Below are 19569 nucleotides of genomic sequence, written 5' to 3' on the forward strand. Positions count from 1 at the left end.
CTACTTACAACTTCCTAAAAAAGTTTGTCTCTTCCTGATATGAAATGTACTTAACATCTTCTCATTCTTGCTTCTGCTTCCATTTACTTGTATCTTTGAAGAAAAATTCTCTATTCTCTGATGTAATACCTTTTGTTTTCATCTCTTAGGCAATCAAAATCCCATGGATTCTTTCCACAGTAATTTGATTCAAGTCCTTAATTTCCTCAATAGCTGAAACTTTGGCATTGAAATTTGGAATTAGTGATCTCAATATATTTTCAGTAATAGTAGGATCCTCTATTGTATCCCAAAGTCCTTTCGTTGTGCTAGCAACTTCATATACTGTAAGGAAAAATTTTGTAACGCTCTTATCATCATGCATTTTAAGAGACTCGTAGTGAATTCTATAAGATTGAAGGTTGGCATTTTTTAGCTTAGTGTCACCTTCATAGTTCTAGACATGATCCAAACTTAAACATGAACACAAAAAATTACAGATATAACCATAAATACATAGATGTGGAAGAAATAACACTTCATTCCATAAATATCAAATACTATAATACGCTTAGAAACGAAATGGAAATAAACTAGCTCGGGTGATGGTAGCTTATCTCTGAGAAGAGATGTGGTGGGTAGATGCCTCTGAACTGTGTTACAATGAGGCTCAAGGACCTATTTATTATTAAACAACAAGGGGAACCCTAAACAATGAAAACCCTAACACCAGGATATGGAATGTAAGGAGTTTGTGGGCCCCATTGGGTTTAGTTGAGCAACCAACTTCTCGGGGTCGTAACTTGGTCATACTATCTTCTTTTTTTTACATATGATACCTTGTTGGAAAAATATATCCAAGTAATACCACCATTATAAAACTCAAAAAAAATCCATTTAGGGGGAAAAAACTGGTTCGGAAGTTCAGGACCTGAAAAACTACTAAAAAGAGTAAATGCTACAATAAACAAGGAAACATATCAAACCAAATAGACGTCTAGGTGGAATTGGCAGGTGGCCACCAATATCCATCTGAATTCATCCTACCACTTTAGGAAGCAATGTTCCCCATTGCATGCAGAGCGTCGATAAGGTGAGGAAATTTCTCTTGAACCTAGTCCTATGTAAACCACTTTCCCTAGTGAAGGAGTTGGCCTACTTTGAAATCTCGATATAGTTGGATCCTCTATTGGTGGGTCTTCTTAATCTATGTGTCCATGACTTGATCAGTTGTGGCATGTTTTATAGTCCAGGTTCATCTCTATTGGTGTGAGTTGTTCTGTTATGTCAGATGTTTCCAGCAATGATGGAAAGTATGGATGAAGGCGGTATACATTGAACACTGGGTGCAGACCAAGGAATGGTGGAATGTCTAGCTCGAAGGAATTTTCCCCTGTAGCCTTGGTGATGGTGTATGGCCCATATGAGGTGCTTCTTCTGTAAATGTAGACAAACTTTGTTACCCACCTGAAACTTGTGCAATACTCGATGTTAATCATGGTGTTTATTGTACTTAGCATTGACTCTGTCCAATATATCATGGACCTACTGAAGGATCTGTTGAATATGCTCAACGAATTTATTAGCTCTATCAGCTTTAGACTAGACGTGAGTTGAATCTACTTGAGTAGTTGCAAATGGAACGCCTACATAAATGGGACATAATGGTTAATATGCCAACCCTGCCTAAAAGGGGTTGTGGCCCGTTGAGATATGAGAGCTATGTTGTAGTTTTGTTGGACATAGGGGAGGATTTCATCCCATATGTGTGTATGCTCCAATTTGTACATGCGCATAATGCATACGATCATCATGTTGATGACCTCTATTTGACCATTAGTTTGTCGGTGGAAATTCATGGACTTAGTAAGTTTGGTATCTAACATCGACCAAAGACTTGACCAAAATGAACTTAGGAATATTTTATCCCAATCTAAGACAATAGCCTATGGGATTCCAAAGTGTACCCACACTTTCTCAAATAAGATCTTAGCAGTGGCCTCTGTTATGATACTCTTTTTGTAGGCCGCCATAATGGTCATCTTAGAGAATCTATCAATGACTATGAAAACATAGTCGTTTCCATGCTTAGTAGAAGGAATCCCTGACATGTAATCCATGGAGATGGATTCCCAAGGTTGATAGGGAGTAGGCAGAGGAGTATATAGGCCTTTCTTCTTGATTTTTGGTTTGGCAATGGAACAAGAAGTGCAAGATCTAATGTACTTCCCAACATCCTAACAAAGTTTTGGCTAATAAAAATACTTGTGTGGTACTACCACTATTTTCTCTACTCCAAAATGTCCAACAAATCTATTGTAGTGTGCCTCCCAAATTATCTTGGCATGCTCGCTTGAAGGTACACAAATGTGTCCCAGGTGGGATAATAGTGCAACTTGGAGGTGAAAATTTGAAACTTTCTTACCTTCCAAGAGTGTGTGGTATGTGTTGTTGAATTTAGGATCACTCTTGTAAATATGCATCCACACTGAAGACTCATGCCCACATGAGTTGAGCACAATGATCAGTGCCATGATTGGTGGTCGATTGAGGCAGTATGCAACATTGTTGGTGTTATCCTTCTTGTACTTAATGTTCAAATGAAATTGTTGAAGGTATGTTGACCATTAAAGATGGTGATCATTCTACAACTTCCCTTTGTTCTGTATGAACTATAGGGGTTGGTGGTATGTGTGGATGACCATTTCCTTCTCAAAAAGGTAATGCTTCCATTGGCGATAGGCTTGCATAATGGAATACATTTCTTTTTCATAGGTGGGATACTTTTAGACTATGTCTGAAAGTGTCTCACTATGGTAAGCTATTGGATGCCCATGTTCAGTAAGAACTATGGTAAGCTATTGGTGTGCTATGGTAAGCCATAGTATAGATGGAGGTGTTTGTCTCAATCTCAAATGGTTGTTTCAGGTTTGGTAATGTGAGAACTAGTGTAGAGTAGAGGCGATGCTTCAACTCGATAAATTACTACTGTTGGGTTTTAGGCCAAAATAACTTTGCTTTCACTCCATCCTTGGTGACTTAACTTAAAGGCCAAGTGATATGAGAGAACCCCAACATGAACCTTCTGTATAAATTGGCAAGACCCATAAAGATGTGGAGATATGTTAGAGTTTGGGACTGACCAATCCTAAATGACTTGTATCTTGGCTAGGTCCACATGCACACCCTGCTCATAAATCATGTACCATTCATAATGAACCTGGGTCATGCCAAAAATTCATTTTTCTAAATTAGCACACAACTTTTGTTGTCGCAGTGTTTGGAGGACATGTCTATAGAAATTCCCACTGTAGATCACCTGATAATGCAATATACTAAAGAAAAATACTTGATATACTTCTACAAACAAACTTGCGGAAGCTTAATCAATTATGAGCAAGATCAAATAGAACACATATAACAGATAATGAGAAATCAATCACACATGAACACAGAATAATACTCTGGGGAAAGCCTCAGCTAAACACCCCGATATATGTATTATCATAAAAGTGGAAATATGTCCAGATTACACAAATCTTTAGCTCACAACCTATCTAGCTCTTAGTACAATCCCTCAATACAGCTCATAAACTGAATATTTACAACATATGCCTTCCCTCATCCCTCCACCCTCCTATTTCCTTGAGCAGTTTCCCCTGGGGTCCAATTTTGCCTCCTATGTGAATTGGCCTCATCACACACTCATTAAACTCAAAAGTAACTGTGCAATATCCAAGGAATGAATTCCTTATGAATGTAAGAGATATCCTCAATGGAATATTCCTGCAACTAATAGTACATTGTCCCATCATTTGATCTCAATTGGGTCTCTGACTGAACTGACATGCATGAGTTATTTATGAGAGAATATTCAGTTATCTGAAGTGCAGTAGTTACATGCATGCATGCATTAACTAACTGAACTCACAATCAATTCCATAAACTATTGGAACTAATCTAACTGGACTTAAATTAGTTAATTGAGCTAACTAATTACAACTCAAAGTACAACTCATCCTGATCTCCTTAATCAACGGATAACTTCCTCAATCAAAGGGGAAATTATTGCATGTCTTCACATAGAATTTATGTTTGATTTTCTACAACTAATTAACTCAAGATTAATTAATTAATTATTTTACAAATAACTACTAAGATCAAATTCAAATTTTAATTCTCAATTTTAGTTTTGGGACTAACAAAAATTGGAATGTATCCCGAAATGCTATTTATATTAGTGTTATTTTTAGTACTTCTATTTTTAGAATTTCTTGTTGCTATTTTCAACACTCCCTCTCAACAAAAAAGGGATTATCAGTCACCTGAATCCTGTCTCTCTGGAACTTGAACTTGCATTTTGGCAATGCCTTAGTCAAAATATCTACATCATGTTCCTCGGTCAAAACATACAGCAACAACATGATCCTCTTCACCACACAGTCTCGAAGATGATGATATTGGATATCAATGTGCTTGGACCTGTCATGAAATACTGGATTCTCAAAGAGCTTGATACAATCTAATTATCGCAGTAGATCAAGCACGAAAGAGAGCCTTCAGATTCCCCTCCTTCTGAGGTCACCTCACTGTAGGGTTATTTGGCCTGGCATGGCTGTGGTTTGGGCCAGCCAGCTTCCCGCGGAAAATAAAGGAACCCCTATTAGCCTTACTTGGATCCATCCTCTGACCAAACAATCCCACTAGAATCTTCCGCATCCAAATGGACTCACATGTTGCCTAACTGGCAACCATGTATTCAGCCTATACTGAGCTAAGTGCAACTGATCTCTATTTCCTGCTGTACCAAAAAACTACAGCTGAACCAAGATTAAAGATTCCTCCAGAAGTTCTCTTCCAGTCTGATGGACTCCCTGCCTAATCTTCATATGTGAAGGCCTAAAGTTTCACTCCCTCTATCCATCGGTACCACAATCCATACTGAGATGTGACTATAAGGTATCTCAGCACATGCTTCGCTGCCTTCCAAAATAGCTTGGTAGGCTGAACCATAGCTTGACTCAGCTCGTTCACCGCAAAGCATAAGTCTGTCCGTGTGTTCACTAGTTACATCAATGAACCCACCAGCTACCGATAAACAGTAGCAGCTACTACCTCACCTGAAGTAGCATCCTCCTTCCTCTAGCTATCAGCTAGAGGAGTCTGCATGGGCTTACACTTCTCCATGTGGAATCGCCTGAGTATCTCATTGGCATACTTGCCTTGAGACACAAATACTTCCCCATCTTTTTGCCACACTTCCATGCCTAGAAAGTAGTGCATAAGACCCATGTCTTTCATCTCGAACTCTCTTACAAGGTCCTCCTTGCAAGACTTGATCAATTGATCATCACCTGTCAAAATCAGATCATCCACATAAGGAATAATGATCAATGGTTTACCTTCTACCATGATGTGGTAAAGGTTCGCATCTACTTCACTCTTGGTGAAGCCCAACTCGGTGAAATAACTATCGATCCTGGTGTACCAAGCATGAGGTGCTTGCTTCAGCCCATACAAGGCCCTCTTGTTTGCACATCCATCTGATGGATCTTCCAACCCATCTGAGCTGATAGTGCCAATATCGATATGATAGATGATTACCTTGCTACAGGAGAAAAGGTCTCATTGTAGTCGATCCCCTTAACCTGTGAGAAACCATGGGCAACAAACCTTACCTTATGTTTCTCAACACTGCCATCAGTTGCCTGCTTTACCTTGTAAAGCCATCTAAAACTCACCACTAACTTGTCCTGAGGTCTTGGGTCAACATCCCAAACAGAGTTCTGAACAATGGAGTCGTACTCCTCCATCATTGCATCAACCAAAACTGGTTGTTGCACTACCTCCTCGAATGAAGAAGGCTCAGACTCTACACACTCCCCAAGCAGGGCCATATAACCAATGTACCGCAAGGGTGACCTCCTTTGTCTACGCTAAGAAGATGGTTGTCCCACATTCTCTTACGCATCTAGCATCAACCTTTCAACTTCCCTTGAGCATTTCTGCCCATCTCTGGAAGACTCAGCATGAGTGGATGTCTCCACTCCCAAATCCTTTGCATGCGGCTGCTCCGCATCAATCTGAGGCTCCTCCTCCTTAGGAACTGGAAGTTCCTCCTCTGCATGCAACTTGAGCTCCCTCTCAAGTGATACTCGCATGGCTTTCTACTTTTCAAACTTCAAATCTCTGTGTACCACTGTCCTCTGACTGGTAGGCAGGAACAGCCGATAGTTGTGTGGTGTCAGTGTACCCCACAAGTATCCCCAGCTCAACTGTTGGATCTAACTTCTTTTGGGCATCTTTGGTCACATGGCAATAAACTGATCATCCAAAGATCCTGAAGTGAATCACATCTGGTTGCTTCCCGGAAAAGGCTTCCATTGGTGTCTTCATCCCTAGTATACGATGCGGGCTTCTGTTCTGCAAGTATACTATTGTATTGCATGCCTCAGCCCACAAATGAAGTGGTAGGCTTTGCTCATGCAACATTTCTCAAGCTGCTCCCACAATCGATCTGTTCTTCCTTTCGGCCACCCCATTCTGCTGTGGGTTATGGGGTTTCGTCAACTCCTGTTTAATTCCTTCTACAGCGCAGAAGTCCTTAAACTGTTGGGAGACATACTCTCCACCATTGTCACTACACAAGGCCTTTATTTTCTTTCCAGATTCTTTCTCTGCCAAGGCTTTAAACTCACAAAACCTCAAGAAGGTTTAATCCTTCTTTTGCATAAAGTAGATCCAACATCTACAACAAAAATCATCAATAAAAATAGCATAGTACCTTTGTTTAGTGGTGGAGGCTGTAGAGAATGGTCCACAAACATCTATGTGAACTCACTCCAGGATTTCTCCAGCTCTATTGTCTTGATCCTGAATGGAAGATTTTGCAGACTTACCCAAGGTGCAACCTTTGCATGTATCTGTCTATTCCAGGTTTCCCTTGGGAAGTCCAGTAGAAATCTGTTGCATGATCTTGAAGGCCCCATGGTGCAAGTGGCCCAATCTTCTATGTCGTATCTCGCCAACATCTTGGCTTTGCACCGTCTTAGTTTTGGAACTCAATGTAGCACAGTCTTCTATCTCCATCTTGTAGATATTCTTAACTCAAATCCAAATTCTCTTGGTTCGTCCTGTGCTAATATGCCTCAGGAATACCTTTCCTTTACTAAAGACTACATCATAGCCTTTGTCTTCTAGCATAGAAACGGACATAAGATTCTTCTTCAGACCTGGTACATACTTAAAATCATTCAGGGTGAGAGGAGCTCCATGCTCCCTTTGAAACACAACCGTACCTTCACCTGAAACATGGTACTTTCCAACATCGCCCATCTCGATCCGCATCTGGATCTCCTCCAACGTACTAAAAATATTCTTATCGTCGGTCATTTGGAACGAAGCTCCATTGTCCAGGTGCCAAACACATCCCACCATGGATGAAACCCTACATGTGATGAGGGAAAAATCCAATTCAAACTGTGATGCCAGTGCCTCACCATCTGATCCCTTCGAGGATCCCTTCTTGTATTTCTTCTGTGGACAGTTCGTAGCATAATGGCCCACCTCATGACAATGCAAGCATCGCACTCTCAATTTGTCAAAATTATTCCCACCATGGGAAGAACTGGGTTTGGAATGGGATTCCTTCCCTTTCCATTTCCTCGTCTTACTCACTAAGGCTAGATTTTCTTCATCATCTTGCTTGAAGATCCATCTCTGGTGCTTCTTCTTATCTCCTCCTGCATCAGATCCGACCAAAGTCGTTCCCAATCTGGTAGTTTCTTTCTTCCATTTACCGAGTCTTTGTAGCTATGCCAACTCTTAGGAAGACCGAGGAGAGCAAGACCCACCATGTCATCAACGGCTATCATGATCCCTACACTTCCAAGCTCATCCCCGCAGGTGGTGAGCTTGTTCAGATATGTAGAGATAGCGTCGCACTTTTGACACTTGATTTTACGAAGCTTGTCTTTTAGCACCAGCTTCCTCTAATCGTTGTTGTTCTAATATAGATCCTTCATTGTTTTCCACATTGAAAACGGTGTCTCCTTCCCATGGAGACTCAAGACTATGTGGTCTCGAACTCCCTCTAGAAGGATTCTCCTCGCTCTAGCCACACATTTCTTCCATTCCGCCAATTTTGTAGCATTAGTTGCTACTGGCTTGGGGAGTTCTTGATCAATGAAGTCCTTTAGACCATTTTCCTCTAATACTGCTACCATACAATCCTTCCAGGATATATAATTCGAGCTTCCATCAAGTGCATACTCGAGTCTTAAACCATTCAACGCCATTGGTGAAATTTGAGATGTGATAATAATTTGAATTCTATAATCGGGAACTTCAACCTTTGAACTTCTCCTTTCTTTGTATACTGTTCTTCGCTTTGATCACCTTTGCTCTGATACCATGTAGAAATTCCCACTATAGATCACCTGATAATGCAATATACTAAAGCAAAATACTTGATCTACTTCTACAAACAAACTTGCAGAAGCTTAATTGATTATGAGCAAGATCAAATAGAACACATATAATAGAGAATGAGAAATCAATCACACATGAAAAAAGAAGAATACTCTAGGGAAAGCCTCATCTAAAAACCTCGATCTATGTATTATCATACAAGTGGAAATATGTCTAGATTACACAGACTTTTAGCTCACAAGCTATCCAACTCTTAGTACAATCCCTCAATATAGCTCACAGACTGAATAGAAACAACATATGCCTTCCCTCAGCCCTCCAAGCCTCTTATTTCCTTGTGCAGTTTCTCCTGGGGTCCAATGCTGCCACCTATGTGAATTGGCCTCATCACACACTCATCAAACTCAAAAGTAACTGCGCAATCTCCAAGGAATGAATTCCTTCTGCATGCAAGAGATATCCTCAATGGAATATTCTTGCAACTGATAGTACATGATCCCATCATCTGATATCAACTACGTCTCTGACTGAACTGACATGAATGAGTTATTTATGAGAGAATATTCAGTTATCTGAAGTGCAGTAGTTACATGCATGCATGCAATAACTAACTAAACACACAATCAGTTCCACAAACTGTTGGAAATAATCTAACTGGACTTAACTCATCTAACTAATTATGTTAGGTCCCTATAATACTGGTGATGCCCCATTTACTATTGTAGTTGTATCCCTTATTAATATTGTTGTGACCCTATTGTCCCCATATTGTTATTACTGTGCCCCATAGAATCCCTCTATTTTTATTTTTGTGCCTTTATATTATAATTGTTAGGTCGGCTTGGTTATATTGTGACCCCTTAGACTCCTATATATAGAAAGGAGGTTTTGTCATTTGAATCATCCAATAATTGTTCATTTGTGTAATGTAAAGGAGGTTTCCCCCTTGAAGAGGCTGAATTCTAAGGCATTTATCTCTCTTTTCTATCTTTTTGTGAGCTTGTTTCATAACATTTGGTATTAGAGCTTTGGATTCTAGGGTTTCGCTGCTCCAAAAAGGTCATCATGGCATTTGCGCTATAACTTTTTTCTGCTTTTAGAGCTTTTCGCGCTATATTTGCAGAGATATGATCTGAGGAAGTTGGCCTTTTTGCAGACTCCTGAATTTCATTCCAAACAGGTGACCTGGGGAAAATCATCATAACTTTTGTTTTGAGCATCATATTGAAATTTTGTAAGAAGATACAGAAAGAGGACGGACTGTAGTTTCATGTGCATATTTTTTAGATCCGAAGGTCAAAACAGTGACATGTGGCACTTCATACAAGTTCGCTCTTCTGAAAAGGTCTATAATCAGGTCATCTTGGGAGATTGTGCATAACTCTACCTTGGAGAATCTAAATTCAATCAGACTGGTGGCATTGGAAAGAGGATGTAAAGGGCTACTTCAGGTCGCAATTTCAGAATTGGATGATCCGAAATTACAGAGATACATCAGATTCAATATCGAGCTCCTACAAAGTGAAAAAAAAGGTGTGTAGTTTTTTTTTTTTAATTTTTCATAAGCTTGGTTTGAAAAATTAGTTTGAAGGAATTCAAAGAGCATAGTAAAGCATTATTATCGGTAATTGATGACTCGAGGAAAGAAAATGCAAGCACCTAGTAAGTTGTTGGAATTATGATACAGGTGTTGTCCTTGATGGCAACTTACTAAGATGACAGATCACAGTTCAGGCTCACAGAATGAAGAAAAAGAGATATATGTAGGTTTCCCTTGACAAAGCCGTGTATACACGCGGGTTAGCCGACCAAAAGGTGCGTATATGTATGTACATGCACTTTCATGCAAGGGAAGGTGTGTACATTGGGTTTTGGTCCGTAGTATTTGGACCATAGTATTGTGATCCATGGTATTGGTCCAAGGTATCTTGTTCGACATGTTGACCACAGGTATTTGGACCAAGGTATTGGTTCTAAGTAGTTTTGGACCATGATATTGAGTAAGGCCTAAGACTATAAAAGGAGGAGAAGATCATTAGGCAAGGGCACTGAAAAAGTCTTGAATATCTGATGAGGGATGAGATCCAGTATGCAGGTTGTGGGTTCATGATGCTTTTTCCTGATCTAAGCCAAGTAGGAATCTCGGCTATTGATGAAGAACAAGATCTAAGGATAGATCGAGATCTAATGGCTTGGAATGAATCATCTCTATACAGTTTGATCATCCTCTGTATACTGACGCATGTAATGTTCTGTAAATATTATGATCTGGGTATAACTTAAGTTTTGAATAGTTGCAAATCATGAATGAATGTTTACATATGTATACGCTGGTTGAATATAATAAAAGCACACACATACACAGGTTAGACACATCTAAAGAGCGTATACCATATAAACTATGATGTTTGAAGTTACAGGTGATTCTAGTTGTTGATGTAAAGTTCTGAGTTCTGGTGACTATTTACTAGTGTCAGTATTCTGCATATTCAGATTGATTGGTTGTGTTTAGCTTTAGTGTTGGTGGATGAGATCTAAAATGGATCAGGATCATAATGACCTATCTTTATGTGATCTAATGGACTAGATCTAGTTGCTAACACACGTATTATCCTTGTATATGTACTGATCTGGGTATGTCTGAAGTCAGGAAGTGCAGGGAAGTTATAAGTAAGTGTTTGATGACATATACACTGGTTCGCCTTGGTGAAGTTGTGTATACACGCTGGTTTGTCTCTTCCAAGTAGTGTATGCACTCTGATGCATGATTTCTGATGATACAGTTGGCTCTGAATATTGTTGCAGAGTTCTGTGTTATGCTCCCTGTTCTGGTGACTACATTTTGTTGACAGGGTTGCAGTGATTTAGCATTGGGTGATTTAGAGATTGATGATGCAAGTGGTGATTGACTTTGTGATTTAATGATATTGATGGGTCCAGTATGAAAATTGGATGAAATGTGGCCTTCAGATTATGATGTTGTGTTCCATGAGTATCCAGTCTGAGAATTTATGAAACGTGGTACCTGGATGAAGAAAAAGAAGGTTGTAGCCTTTTGTAGATCAGCACCTATGTACTAGTACATGAACTAGTACAAGAGGTAAGGGGGTTGTAGCTCCCTTCCAGGAGAAGCTGGAGAAAGAGAGAAGGTTGTATCCTTCTGCAGGTAGAAGCCTGTGTACTGGTATAATTCTGCTCCAATACAAAAATATTGTAAAAAGAAGTTTCTTATTAAAGGAAGATAGAAACGAATTGCAGAAGGTGGTTTTCACCCACATTGGGTTTCCACCTTACATCATGGTGTTCATGTGTGCTTCTTGTGTGTGATGATCTGTCCTATTTTACTACACTTGTTTATTGTTCATATGGTTAATGAAGTTCTGATGCACTAACTAAAGATCAACGTTTAATGGATTAACTGAATCATAAGTTTACTGGTTATACGCTAGTTTCATTAGACACAGTTGCATGTATACGCAGGTTCCCTTAACTGAAGTAGCATATATGAATCTAAGTATGGAAATGAAAAAGTTATTATTTTGATAATACTGATTCACCTCACCTCTCAGTATTATTTCCAACAATTGGTATCAGAGCAGGTCCTTTGGTAGAAGCTTGATCACTTTAAGGAGATCCGTAGAACAATGGGAAGGAAGCTAAAGAATAAAGCACCTCAGAAGAAGAGGAAATCTCAAAGGAACTATGACAGTGGGAGAATCGATTGGGGAATATGTAACAGGTCAATTAAGAGGTAACAAGGCATTGTACAGAAGAATAGGAAGTTGGAACAAAGGTCTATTGATCAGAATCAAGAAGTTGAAGGAAAAGGATGTTGTAAGGTATTTTAAGCTATATACACAGGTTCACCTTGTCAAAGAAGCATATACATACTGGTTAATAGAACAAAAAGAGCGTATACATATGCACACACTTTCACAAAAGGAAAAGTGTGTATGGGTTGGAAAAACAAGGAAATTAGAGATTAAAGAATTCTGACCTGTGGGTTTTTCTTGCAGGTACTAATTTGGATGTATGTTTTCCTCACTATTTTTGGCATGCATGGCATATGCATGTGGATTATCAGTCATGATCTGTCACTAGCATGGAGGAATGCCTGGATTGGTAGTGGATCTGCCTAGAATTTCCATTTCCTAGATAGCCATGGAGATTGTGGGTTCATTTCCTTGTTTTGTTTTGGTTGGTTCTCATGTTTCCTTTAGCTTTGGTTGAGTTATTAGATCCCGGAAGCCCTAGTTGGACAAATGCTCTAGAATCCCTATAACATCTTGGGTTGAGTTACTAGTCCTAGAAGCCTTGGTTGGACAAATGCTATTGGTGGGTTGAGTTACTAGTCTTGGAAGTCCAGGTTGGACAAACTCTCTGGAAGCCTAGAATATGTTGTGGGTTGAGTTACTAGTCCTGGAAGCCTTGGTTGGAATAAACACTTTAGAGCCCTGGAAGGCTTGGGTAGAGACAAATCTAATGATGGTTTTTTGATGTACGACCGTGAGGTGGAATCACTGTTTAATGGGTTGAGGTGGTTGGCCTCTATAAGCCCTGGATGGTTTTGGATTGATGTGTTCTATGAGATCCTATATTCATGCTTGGAATATGGAATGGGGGTGAATGGTTGAAGAGATATTTGGCTCATCCATTCTATGGTCAAGTGGAATGTGGAAGTCCCATGCCGGGTTTGGATTTTGCATCATCAATATGAGGTCATTTCTCCTTGTATTTTTGTGAGTATTATATTGGTTATATGTGGATTATATGGTTGTGATTTCCTTCATATTTCTATTGCTATTATGCTGGTTATGTACATGTTTTATTACAATTTCTATGTATTGATATCATCATGTTTTTACTTGAAAATGGATGGGAAATGTATCTATGACCTAATGGATGAAATTGCAGCTAATGTGTTGAGGCATCAATGCTTATTAGTGATTCTCAACCAAGTATTGGACCCCTATGCTTAGATTTTTTATTTACACCTACAGATTACATATTCGTGATATGTTTAACGAAATGTTTTCATGGCTAGAAGGGGTCTAGTCAAGGGATTTTTCAAGTATTTGCATTTTCTTCATTGTTTCCTTATTATCTTTGTGTTTTGAAGGTGTCATTCAATTATGGGTAGTGACATGGGCTCTGGGTCTGAAAAAGTGGCTCAAATCCCGAGGACCATGGCACAACACTGATAAAAATAGTCAGCACTTAGAAAAATAGTCCCTAGACATTACCATGCCTTGCCATGAGAGCATCCATGGGACACAGGGACTAGTTACCATAAATGGTAGGATGGTTCTTAGGGGTCATGTAGTTGACGGTGAATGTATGTGTGGTGTGTTAACATCGGTTCCACTTCCTTAGCGTGACTTAGGAGGTCGAATCATATCATAGTAACTTCTCGTCACATGTTTACCCTGATTGATCGATTACTTGGGTATTTGTGGGAGGAGGGTGTTACAAATATAAAGCCTAAATTGAGTTTCAAAGCTCCTAAACACCTCAAAATATTAACTATGACCATAAAAATTAATTACATAGTACTTAGACACAAATTATTTGGTCAAAGAGCTAATTGTGTGGAAGCACAGTGTTGGTGTTGCGCTACTTCCTAATCCAACTGAAACACAACATAAAAGTACAATGATTTGATGATTTGACTAGTTCTGACCACTTTCTAAGCATTTGATGTTGAAAATAGCAACAATAAATGTTAAAAATAGAATCCAGAAATTCAAATTTAATTTGTCCTTGAATTAAATTGTAAATTAAAATAGTAATTATTTTCTCATAGCAACTTGTAATAGTTAACCAAGTTAAATTGACTTAAGTAACTTAGGAATTTCGAGTTGGAAGTCTATCTAGAGTCATCTAAGTGTGATCCCTAATTTTTAGGGGTCAAAATTGAGTTTATTTGATTTGTAATGAGATAACTCCGTTTGACTAAGTTATAGATAGTTATACTAGTTCTAACTGTTTGTGGAACTAGTAGTGAGTTGGTGCACCGGTGCATCCTCAGTGCTATTCTAGCTAACTGGATATTCACTCAAGAATAAATCATGCATGTTAGTTTAGAGTGTTGGAAATAATACTGAGAGTGGGGGGGTGAATCAGTATTATCAAATCAGATACTTTTCAATTTCATACTCAGATTCATATACGCCGCTTCAGTTCAGTATATCAGCGTATATACGCGACTGTGTTAAATGCAACTAGCGTACATGCAGTAATCTTATGATTCAGTTAGCTTATCTTCAATAAATTCATCAGAACATTATTAACCATAATGACAGTAATCAGGTGCAGTAAAACAGAACAGATCATCACACATAAGAAGCACACATGAACGCCAAGATATAAGGTGGAAACCCAATGTGGGTGAAAACCACCTGCTGCAATTCGTCTCTTTCTTCCTTTAATAAGAAACTTCTTTTACAATGTACTGGTGCAGTCCTTTACCAGCACGCAGGCTTCAACCTGCAGAGGGCTGCAACCCTCTCTCGTTTTCTAGCTACTTCTCGAAGGGAGCTACAACCCCTTCAGCTCTTGTACTAGCTAGTATACTAGTATGTAGATGCTAACCTACAGAAGGCTACAACCTTCTTTTCTTCAGGGACCACGTTTCATTAATTTTCAGGCTGGATCCATGAGTACAAAACAATCATTGCTGCAATACAATCATCAACTTATTCTTGCATCATAAATCTCTAAATCACCCAATACTGAATCACTGAAACCCTGTCATCAAAAACTCAGAACACAAACCAGAGCCCAGAACTCTGCAACAATCACTAGAATCAACAGCAACCTGAAACACCAAATCTCATAATGCATACACTACTTGACTATATCAAAACCACGTGTATACGCGCTTTCACCAGAGACAACCCGCGTACAGATCTAAAGATAATTACTTATACCTTCGCTGTCATATCCAACCATAGCCAAGCATCACAAACAGATAACCAGCAATACTAGATCTTCCCACTTCGACAGACGTCCATTCCTTGCCTGTGTCCTTTGCCTAATGATCTTCTCCTTATATAGGTTAGGCTTCTTTCAATACCACGGTCCAAAACCATAATAAACAATACCAAGGGCCCAATACCTGGGGTCAACACTTCTGAGGAGATACCATGGTCCAAAACCATAGGTTCAAGTACCGAGGACTAACTACCACGAACCAAGACATAAGTTTTCCCACATGTACGCGATTTTCCTTGCATGAAAGTGCATGTATACGCATACGCGTCTTCGGCACGTCCAACCCACGTGTATACGCTGATTTGTCACAATGAACTTGCGTATATCTCTTTCTTGACCTGCTGTACTAAGATCTGTCCTCTCATTACGTTGCCATCACCTGTATCAACCTCTGAGTGAGTTGCCATCAAGGAAAACACTTGTATCATAATGCCAACAATCTCCCCCTTTGGACTTGATGGCAACCACCACACCAAGTCACTCTCCCCCTTTGACATCAAGGGCAAAGGGCGGACCAAGATATTCTCTTGGTATACCTTTTGCTGTCCATACTCCCCCTGAGTACATGCTGAAGTTTCTGATTGAGCTCCCCTTTGTATATGCCAAGTTGTATCAATCCATCCATGCTCCCCCTGAGCAGATGCAAGTTCTAAGACCAGCAATTCATTCAAGACCATGGCTATCATTCATCATATATGATCTGCACCATAAACATCAGCATCCAAAACTGCAATACCATTCCTTTGATCAAACAACAAATTGTATCATTTAGCTTTATCAACAACTTCTAACCATAATGCCAATAATGCATTATTTGAAGTATATGCTCCCCCTGAGCTTGAGCCAACCATGACCGAACCATTTCCTGGGTCCGTTCTGCTGCCCTTTCTTCTGATCTCCATATACGCAACTATGCAGCCTGTAACTCGCGTATATACGTGACTTATCTTTATTATATCAGCGTATGCAAGATAGAATACTGAATTTCTTCACTTTCAGATTCCCCTGTGTCTGTTATGTCAGCTAACTGAGTTATGTCACACCTTTCTGTCTCTAATTCTGTCTTCTTCAATTCCTGAAACTGTGATGATGTATGGTCCTCTTGTTTTGAATTTTGAAATTTGCTCCTGCATTCCCTTGCTTTATGTCCAAGTTTGTTGCATGTATAACATCTTACATATTTCATGTTCCTTCTATTGCAATCAATTGCTTTGTGTCCATATGCATTGCAGGCAAAGCAATATCCTCTGAAATACCTGGGATGCGATGATCTTTTGTGATGGTCTTGAACCATTCTACTTCTACATCTGGCTACAACATGTCCAAGATTATGACATACATAACATTCAACATTATTCAGTGGAGGAAATAAATGTCTATCATTTCCATAGTTAGGAGTAAAGGATTTTCCTTGAGGAATTTCTTTCCTTGGTTGTTCCTTGTTGAGCATTTCAGATTTCTCATTAGAGTTTCTTGCCTCACCTTGTGAGCTAGATTCACCTTCAACGGATTCATAAAAACCAAGACCAGTTTTGATAATAGGGGATCTTTGACTACCAAGAATGTCATCCAAAATCTTAGTACTATCTTGAAATCGCAACAATTTATCCTTTTCTTCTAATTTACCTTTTAAGATATTTACCTCAACCTGATGTTGTTCTTCCTTTTCCAGATACTGATTCCTTAGGTCTTCTTCAGCTTTTCTTCCTTCTTCCACTTGTTGCTTTAATTTGATCACTTCGTGTTCTTGATCTTCAAGAGCTTCTCTGTCCTGCTCTCTTGATTTTTCAAGATCTTCTTTTAGAGAGAGGATCTTTGATTCAAGTCTCTGAATTGTTATGCTTTGATCATTTACTATATCCTGCAATTTCTCCCTTACCCTGGTTACTGTCTCCAATTGTTCGTTTAATTTGGTAACTTCCTCAGTTTCTGCATTCTTCTTTTCAAATGCCATGAGACTTCGAATTTCTTCACTACCATTGAATGAGTCATTACTTTTAACATGGGTATAATAGCTTCTATTACCTTCTTCAGACATCTTTCCTTTCTTATGAGGGCATCTAGCAGCATAGTGACCAACTCTACCACATGAAAAACATTTGAAAGGTAGCTTACCTTTGAACCGTCCAGTTCCCCATTCAAGATTCTTGACAAAATTTACCTCATCTTCTTCCTCTGACATGTATCCTGACACTTCGAATGCGGCTTTTGATGGTCCCTCTTTTCGCATTTCAAAAGCAGTTAAGATTCCGTGAAGCTGTGACATGGTGATTTTCTGCAGATTCTCCTTTTCTTCTATGGCAAACACTTTGGAATCAAATTTAGCAGACAGAGATCTCAAAACCTTTTCAACTAAGACAACTTCCTTAAATTCTTCACCCAAATCCCTCATACAATTTACAATTTCATCCATACGCAGGAAATAATTAGCTATGCTTTCATTACTATGCATCTTAAGATTTTCATATCGGATTCTGAGAGTTTGAAGCTTTGCTCTTTTTACCTGATCATCTCCTTCGTATCTCAGAATGATTTTGTCCCATATTTCCTTAGCTGATTTGAAATGCATGACCTTCATAAATTCTGATTGTGTTAAACTTCCCAATAAGACAGTAACAGCTTTGGCATTTAGCTCATATTGCTTTCTCTCTGTCACATCTGTAGGAGTTGCTGATGGGAATTTGTATCCTCCTTCTACGATTCCCCAAACTTCTGCTCCAAGTGATTGTAGATATGCAGTGGTTCTTATCTTCCAGTGGGTAAAATTGTTCCCGTCAAAGATTGGTGGCCTGATGTGTGCCTCTCTTTCTGGATTAGTCATTCTGATGGATCTTTTCCTTCAAGCGATCAAGCTACCTCTGAAGGACCTGCTCCGATACCAATTGTTGGAAATAATACTGAGAGGGGGGGGGTGAATCAGTATTATCAAATCAGATACTTTTCAATTTCATACTCAGATTCATATACGCGGCTTCAGTTCAGTATATCAGCGTATATACGCGACTGTGTTAAATGCAACTAGCGTACATGCAGTAATCTTATGATTCAGTTATCTTATCTTCAGTAAATTCATCAGAACATTATTAACCATAATGACAGTAATCAGGTGCAGTAAAACAGAACAGATCATCACACATAAGAAGCACACATGAACGCCAAGATATAAGGTGGAAACCCAATGTGGGTGAAAACCACCTGTTGCAATTCGTCTCTTTCTTCCTTTAATAAGAAACTTCTTTTACAATGTACTGGTGCAATCCTTTACCAGCACGCAGGCTTCAACCTGCAGAGGGCTGCAACCCTCTCTCGTTTTCCAGCTACTTCTCGAAGGGAGCTACAACCCCTTCAGCTCTTGTACTAGCTAGTATACTAGTACGTAGATGCTGACCTACAGAAGGCTACAACCTTCTTTTTTCAGGGACCATGTTTCATTAATTTTTCAGACTGGATCCATGAGTACAAAACAATCATTGCTGCAATACAATCATCAACTTATTCTTGCATCATAAATCTCTAAATCACCCAATACTGAATCACTGAAACCCTGTCATCAAAAACTCAGAACACAAACCAGAGCCCAGAACTCTGCAACAATCACTAGAATCAACAGCAACCTGAAACACCAAATCTCATAATGCATACACTACTTGACTATATCAAAACCGCGTGTATACGCACTTTCACCAGAGACAACCCGCGTACAGATCTAAAGATAATTACTTATACCTTCGCTATCATATCCAACCATAGCCAAGCATCACAAACAGATAACCAGCAATACTAGATCTTCCCACTTCGTCAGATGTCCATTCCTTGCCTGTGTCCTTTGCCTAATGATCTTCTTCTTATATAGGTTAGGCTTCTCTTAATACCACGGTCCAAAACCATAATAAACAATACGAAGGGCCCAATACCTGGGGTCAACACTTCTGAGGAGATACCATGGTCCAAAACCATAGGTTCAAGTACCGAGGACTAACTACCACGGACCAAGACATAAGTTTTCCCACATGTACGCGCTTTTCCTTGCGTGAAAGTGTGTGTATACGCATACGCGTCTTCGGCACGTCCAACCCACGTGTATACGCTGATTTGTCACAATGAACCTGCGTATATCTCTTTCTTGACCTGCTGTACTAAGATTTGTCCTCTGATTACGTTGCCATC

The sequence above is a fragment of the Pinus tabuliformis genome, chromosome 3_2, assembly GCF_031772625.1.
Source record: "Pinus tabuliformis cultivar Carrire ecotype Pingquan chromosome 3_2, CPIR1, whole genome shotgun sequence".
In the NCBI taxonomy this organism is placed as follows: Eukaryota; Viridiplantae; Streptophyta; class Pinopsida; order Pinales; family Pinaceae; genus Pinus; species Pinus tabuliformis.